Below are 7350 nucleotides of genomic sequence, written 5' to 3'. Positions count from 1 at the left end.
TCTCCCTACAATATCAAGCCCTTTCCCACCCAGTCCTCAATCTATGCCCAATGGGAAGACCATTAGGAACCTAGCAAATGGACAAAGGGCCTCCCATCCAACAACTGTGAGTACAGAGGCTGACAATGATGACTCCAAAGGGAGGAAAAAGCAAGCCGTTTGCTGCCTCTGATGATAGAGGGAAACAGGCCAGGCAAGCTGTGGGCCTGAAAAGTTCTTGGCAATGAGGACTCAACATTTTCCCCCAAGAGAGCATCTAATAGTTCACTGATCATCCCTATTAGAAGACGGAAACTTGCTATGTTCTCTGCTATAGACACACTGTACAGCCACTCACATCTTTTCTGTTGCCCAGAGATTTTCACCACTGCTCAGCGTGTGCAGCATCATGAATCTGAAAGAAAACAAGCAAGAGGACTGGCACTGATCACCAGAGGCAGAGGAAGGGCTGTGCTGAGGCGCCCGGGCAGGGACAACCTGGGCAAGTGCCAGGGATGAGCCAAGCTAAGTCTTTCCTTTATCCTGATGCTTCCCCTCCCAGGAGCCTTTGGTCTCCATTACGAAATCCTCTGCAAACTGCTGTGAGGGTGAAAAGCAAGCCTTTGCCTTTCATAATGGATTTGGGCATAAATGAGGATTGTTCCTAGGTAACTCACCCTGCCCTACTTTTTCCCACCTGCTTTCTAACAAAGTCAACCAGAGAGCAAATAGAGCTGGGCTTTCAAAGCCCAAGATTTAAAACAGAAAAATCCTCCCTTTCACAGCGCCTGTACTTACAAATATGTATTCTGTATTTATACAGCATATTAAAACCTAAAACCTACAGTAATGCAACATTAAAGTCAAGAAATGCAAAAGTGAAGAGTTTATGACGTTGTTAGCTTGCCCACATTGTGCATTCTGCATAATGAACCTCACCTTGAAATTCAAGCCATATACCATGTGGCTGAGTTCACCCCACCAGGCAAACCTTAAACCTTTTGCATTTTGTGAATTTCATTACCTCAAATTGCAATATTAATAACTGAAATGTGTAGCTGAGAAAATGCTAATTTTCTGCTTTTCCTTTCATTTTATTTTTTCATCTATTTTCCCCTCTAATTAAAAAAGTGGTGAAGGTAAAGAAATAGGGAGAAAGGGAGGGAGGAAAGCCAATGGGGAGGAAGCCCACCACACACAGTCACAATGTCAGACAACTTTATGGAAGGGGAAACTGAGGTCAAGAGGGAGATTCAGTTTGCTCAGGGTTACTCAGGTTAGGAGTGGCGTTGCAGTAAGCTTCCCACTGTAAACTCAGGGCTCTTCAGCTTCATTTTCTTACAAATTCTTTTCTGAGGCCCCAAATCCAAATGGGGAAATGGATCCAACAGCAAATAAAGAAAAGGCAAAAGCCAAATTTTCTTTGAGCTTCTCCAACTACTTTTCTTCCATTTCCACTATCTGGTTTATCATCACTTAGCACAACTCTGATCTCGAAGGGTGCAGAATGACTTTGAAGTACTGGTATTCAAAGAAGGTTCATGTCACAGACCATAAAAGAAATGCATTCTCTCTTTGGTTGCATCATTCCCAAGTAGAAGAATAATTTAACTCACAAAGTAGCCTGCATGGACAGAGCCCCCAGGGTTCCACGTTATAATCAATAATATTCCCTTCAGCCAGTGAGTTGGTGCCTTTACAGGGTTGGCTGGTCCCCACTTCTTGTGGAGAAACAGATACAGGGTTCCGAGATGGAAAGCCTGGTTGACAGCCCTGGCTTCTCCTTGAGCAGCCTGCTGTCTGGGTCATCTAGAAAAGAGAAAGGGTCAGTGTGACCTCCAGTCAGACTTCCCAATGAATCTAGACCAGGGCTGCCTTGACACTTGGCACGCTCATAGAATCAGCAAGAACAACAAAAAATCATACGGATGAATTTTAATTCCAAGAAATTTGACCATAAATCATATATTTGTCTGTTTCTTGATTAGAATGCATCTGAAGGCAATGCCAACTTGGCCCCAATGAAAGAATGAGGAATGAGATGGAAAAAAAAAAAGCAAATGCAGGCTCCAACACCAGAAGGAGATGCTCCTAAATGACAACCATCAACTTCTAGAACATCCCCCACCTAAGGGCACTGAGAGTTTCCTTCTAAGGGGCAGCTTCCCTTCAAGACTTCACTATCTCTCACACTTTATACATCTGTGAGTAATTTATGTTTTGTTATCCTGTTTGGAATCCAAATGCATTATTCTAGAATGGACTGGAAGTCCTTCTGCCTGGGTCCTTGCAGAGATGTTTTTGAGGAAGGGTGGCAAGTCCAGGGCAGTGATCCAGCTCCTACCCCCATCACGGGGGGAATAAGAACAAAATGCCTCAAGTAGGAGGTGGGGAGAGGACAAGAATGCCCCCAAGAGGGTTTGGCTTAGTTAGAGGTCCCCGTTCCAAATGACCCAGAAACCCAGTGGATAGAGTGGAAACAGATTTAATGGGGCAGAAGATGATGAAAAGAGGAAACGTGCAAGAGAGGAAGATGAAAGTCAGAAGCTAATGCCCATCAAACAGAAGACAGGAGGAAAAGGGATTTTCCTCACACCATCAATCCTGTCCAGAAGTGACTTACCCTTTCTTGGTCAGTTTATTGAATCCAAAAGGTGCTTACCCCAGCCAACAGCAGTCGCCCTCCCTTCTCTCACCTCTCCCCTCAAGTCCCTGCTGTTCTCCCCCTAACAGATGGTAGCACACACAAGCATTTTTTTTTTTTTTTTTTTGCTTCTGATGCTAAGCATGATTTACAGGCTTGAGTTATTATTTATCATTATTCATTTTCTGTCAGCAGTGCATTGAAGGTTAATAGAAATGCCAGCATGCTCACTGATTTACTTAGTAAAATATTTGTTCCAAGGTTTAGGTCATATGATTGGTGTCTGAGTGAGTTTCAGGTTTATGCATTATGAAAAGCAAGATGACTTGACCTTCAGCCACCAACACTAGCACCATATATTACTTTAGTGAGTGACCTTCAGAGACCTAAGACGCAGTAGATGTATTCAACACATGTTAGCCTCCTCCATATTGCTGGCATTGTATACATACCAGCTGAGTTTATGCAATGTAAGCTGAGCCCTGGAGCCCATCTAATGAATGGGAGGCAGATGAGATGTAAACTTAGGCTAAACCAGATCCTCTTCTTAAGATAATAAACTGAATTTGTAGCCCAGCTGCACTGAATGTCTGTATATACACAGGGAATAATCGCTTCGCCTTGCCTCCTGAGCTCCTTGCAGCTCAGCACAGAGAAGGATGCGGACAAAAGTACAATTCTGAAGGAAATTCGTTTTAGATGAGCAATTAGTCAGGGCCCCAAGGGAAGAATGGACTTGGAAGGACCCACTATGCTAGCGTCATTGTAATGTGGTTGCAGGCTGGGCATGCCAGAGAAGGGAGATGGTGAAGAAGGGAGAGACATGAGCCTTGTCACTAGAAGGTTGGAGCCAGGTTAGCAGAAGAGATCTAACTGGCATTACGGTGACGTAGAAAATAAAAACTATGTAAAAGCAATTAGTGGGTAATTAATTTCTAAAGGGCCAGTTCTAATTATTACTGTAGAGGTAATGCAGTATCACAGTGAAATGTGTTTAAGTCACAGGCCAAGATTTAGTGTGCATGAGTTTGAATCCCAGATCCACTATACAAGTTGACTTAACCTACTTAAGCCCATGTTCTTATTAAAACAACAATAAGGTACCAACCTCTTGAGGCTGCTGAGAGGGTCCACTGAGATGACTAGGCACATTACATTCACCAAATGTGCACCAGTTTTGTAAGTTCTGTGAATAAATGGCAAAGAGATTGCTGAGAACAGCTGGCCAGTCTTCATGTTTGAGAAGGGACTCAATCTGCCAGTGGCAAAAGAAATGTTGTTTGTTGGTGGAGAAAAATGAGCTCTGCAAGAACAGAAAGCCTGCTGGGTGTCAGAAATATGTTGCAACTCTGGGGTGAGAAACAAAGGTCAGAATGTTTAAGAGATGTACTTTTTGTTTTCTATTCCTAAACTATGGTCTTTCCCTAAAGTTCTCCAAAGAGGTCACTAATGTTCCCTATCACCACCTATTACTTACTTTCAAACCCAGAGAAATTTCTTTGGGCCTTTAGAATTGCCTCAGTCATAGTTTTAGAACTCCATGATCAACTGATATTTTCCAAGGAGTCTTCCCAGTCACTTCCCCGATCCATCCCCTCCCCTCCTTGTTGTTGACACAGGCCATTACCAGCTGGACTTCCCACCCTACAGGTAACACATGTGATGTCTAAGCTCATTAACTTGGATATAAGTGACTGGGCCTACTTCAACTATTCATGGCAACAGAAGAGAGTAGGTGTTTTGTTCCTTAAATTACTGCCTTTGATATCTGCTGAGCAGAGAGTTTAATACTCCAGAACCACATTCACGTCTCCTGGAAGCAGCGTGACCCCTTTCCCACATGTTGTACACTAAGAGGATAGTCTATATTAGGCAAGTGTCAGGGAAGGTGGTTTAACAAGCAGTGGAAATATCTTAACCAGAAACTAAACAGAAGGCAGTTTTCTTCAAAGAAAGCAAATACTGGAAATGAATCCAGAGATTTACATCAGCGCAGAGGAGAAGGCTATATATATATACACACACACACACACACACACACACACACACACATAAAATTATATTATATAATATATGTTATATATAGTTATAATATACGTTTATATATAAAATACATAAATAAAATATACAATTATAACATATATTTATATGATATATATATATATGTACTTTTAAAAATAAGAGACAGGATCTCTCTCTGTCACCGAGGTTGGAGTGCAGTGGCATGATCATAGCTCACTTATAACCTTGACCTCCTTGGCTCAAGTGATCCTCTTGCCTTAGCCTCCCAAGCAGCTGGAACTACAGGTGCATGCCACTAAACCCACCTGATTTTTTTATTATCTTGTAGAGATGATGTCTCATTATGTTGCTCAGCCTTGTCTGGAACTCCTGGACTCAAGTAATCCTCCCACCTCAGCCTCCGAAGTAGCTGGGACTACAGGTACACACCACCAGGCCTGGCTAGCTTTTCATCTTTTTTGTAGAAATGGGACATCACTATGTTGTGAAGGCTGGTCTCAAACTCCTGGACTCAAGAGAGGCTTCTTCATTGGCCTCCCAAAGTGCTGGGATTACAGGTGTAAGCCACTCTACCTGGACACAATATTTTATTTGAAATAAGAAAAATTTTCCCTCACTGGGAATGCTGCAGTTGAACTAGATCAAATCCATAAAGAGTAGAAGACTGCACACCAGTTATTCACTCACTCATTAATTTTAGATGTTAAATTTTCTAGGCGGGGGTGGGGGGGGGAGTTTCTCCTACATTCAAGGCATTCTTGAATATAGCCAGACTTCGTAGTTTAGCCAAACTTCATAGCTAATAGCCAAACATTGTAGTTTAGCCAAACTCTTCTAGCAGCAAACCCCATGATACTGAAACTCTGTTCTTCACACTGATCATTTGTGATAGAATAACAGAGCTTTAGCACCAGACAGGTTCTGAAAGATCGTTGAGTCTAATCCTCTCCCTTTGCCAATGAGAGTTCTGAAGCCCAGATTTGTTGATTTGTGATTGATAGCGTCAAAGACAGGCCTGAAACACAGATATCCTGGGTCCTAGAGGTGCTCTTTGCCCCTCTCCATATTTCTTCTGTTCCAGAAAACTCTTCTCCAAAACTGGCCCTAACAATGAGCTGATTATTGGGCTCCAGCTGCCCAGACTACAGGGCACCACTCTCAAAAGAACCACTTTTCCTCCCCTTGAACAAGGGTGGAAATGCCAAGAAACCCAGGGCATGTCAGAAATGTTGATGATAAAATACTGCAATGTAATAACAAAGGCAACCTTCAGAGGAATAAGGAAACAAAACAATTTAAATTTATTTAAAATAATTTTCCCTTCTTCCTCCCATCTTCACCCTAGACTGTTCAACAAGCCCATCTGAATTCTGAGGGCATGTTCAATGTCCCACAATGGGGGCTGAGTGCTGGAAATGTCCTTTCATTTAATTTCCAGTACTAGCTAAATTATCTATTGCCATGATCTGTGATTGATTTAGTTTTTATTGCTCTTGGCTGTGACAATCTATAAGGACCCAGCTGATTTTCCCTTTTTGGGTTTTAGGCTTTATTGCTGTCATTTTAATGACAGATATTAAACACAGAGAATTCTCATCTGTATTTCCTCCAACAAGCTAAGCTATCTGCTGCATTTGAATGTGAAATGATCCCAGGAACTGTTACTTCCAAAGTCTCCATCCCCTATTTCATCCATACAACCATGCTAGGAATTTATGACAATTCTGAAGAAGAACACATGTGTCTTCAGACTAATTTCATTATCATACTACCAAAAATATAGTAAATATCTAACACATACTTGAATGAGTTAATAAATGAAGACTTCGTTAACACTTTGGCAGGTGGAACTTTTCGTGAATCTGCCATTAATCTTCACTTCTAAATGCTAAGTGAGCACCTACTCTGTATAAGGAAGTTGTGCCAGGTGTTTAGAAATTTAAAGATGCATATTATCATGCATTCCACAGACTTGCTATTTGTTGATAAAAACCACATGTGTACGTTAAAAAATTAATATTGTAAAGTATGAAATGAGTTATTCTAAATAATAAGATTGCAAGTTTTCTAAGGATAGAAAAGAATGAGATATTCTCTTGAGTTGGTCAAGATAAAAGAAGTAGGAAGGGAAAGTAACTTATGGAATAAGTAACTAATGAAAAAGGGAACCATTTGATACTGAGTTAGGTCTTTTTCAGCTAAAAGAGACAGAAATCCAATCCAAGTTAACTTATTGGCTCACAGTGTTCAGACATTTCTGGGTTAAGTGCTGATATGACATCACAGGAATCTAAAACGTCTGCTCACTACAAGACCAGAGGAATGATCATTCCATTCTACGCCTACATCTGTACTTCATTTTATAGATTTTTCCAACTAAATCCTCCTTCTTTACTCTTTACACGTGGACACAGATTGTTTAGTATAAGAAATAAATAATTTCTGAATTTTCTTTTAGAGATGGCTTCTTAAGCCTTGAAAATATATGTTCAACTCAGGCTGAAACCCAAGAGCAGTGGCATAGTCAAGTCAAGTAAGAATTTGACTGAAAAACTGATTGAACATCCAGAAGTCAACTCTGCATTCTGTTTAACAATGATGGGCCAAAAAGGAGATTATTTTTCTTTGCTTTGCACACTTTCATGAGATGCATTGCTTGATGATCTCCTAGCTCTCATTCTTGGGTGCTACTGCTGATAAGATTT

The 7350-nt window shown here is 41.1% G+C and overlaps 1 long non-coding RNA gene across 1 annotated transcript in view; it reads left to right on the top strand.

The window, feature by feature from the left end:
- The first annotated feature begins 5043 nt into the window (after positions 1-5043).
- Positions 5044-7350, top strand: part of LOC103887528 — a 35536-nt gene continuing 33229 nt past the window's right edge. The window contains exon 1 of the long non-coding RNA XR_001906389.3: positions 5044-5066. This is a non-coding gene — a long non-coding RNA (uncharacterized LOC103887528). The remainder of the gene's footprint in view (positions 5067-7350) is intronic.

Source organism: Papio anubis, chromosome 11 (assembly GCF_008728515.1).
Source record: "Papio anubis isolate 15944 chromosome 11, Panubis1.0, whole genome shotgun sequence".
NCBI classification, from domain to species: Eukaryota; Metazoa; Chordata; class Mammalia; order Primates; family Cercopithecidae; genus Papio; species Papio anubis.
This window is presented reverse-complemented; position numbering and strand designations above follow the sequence as displayed.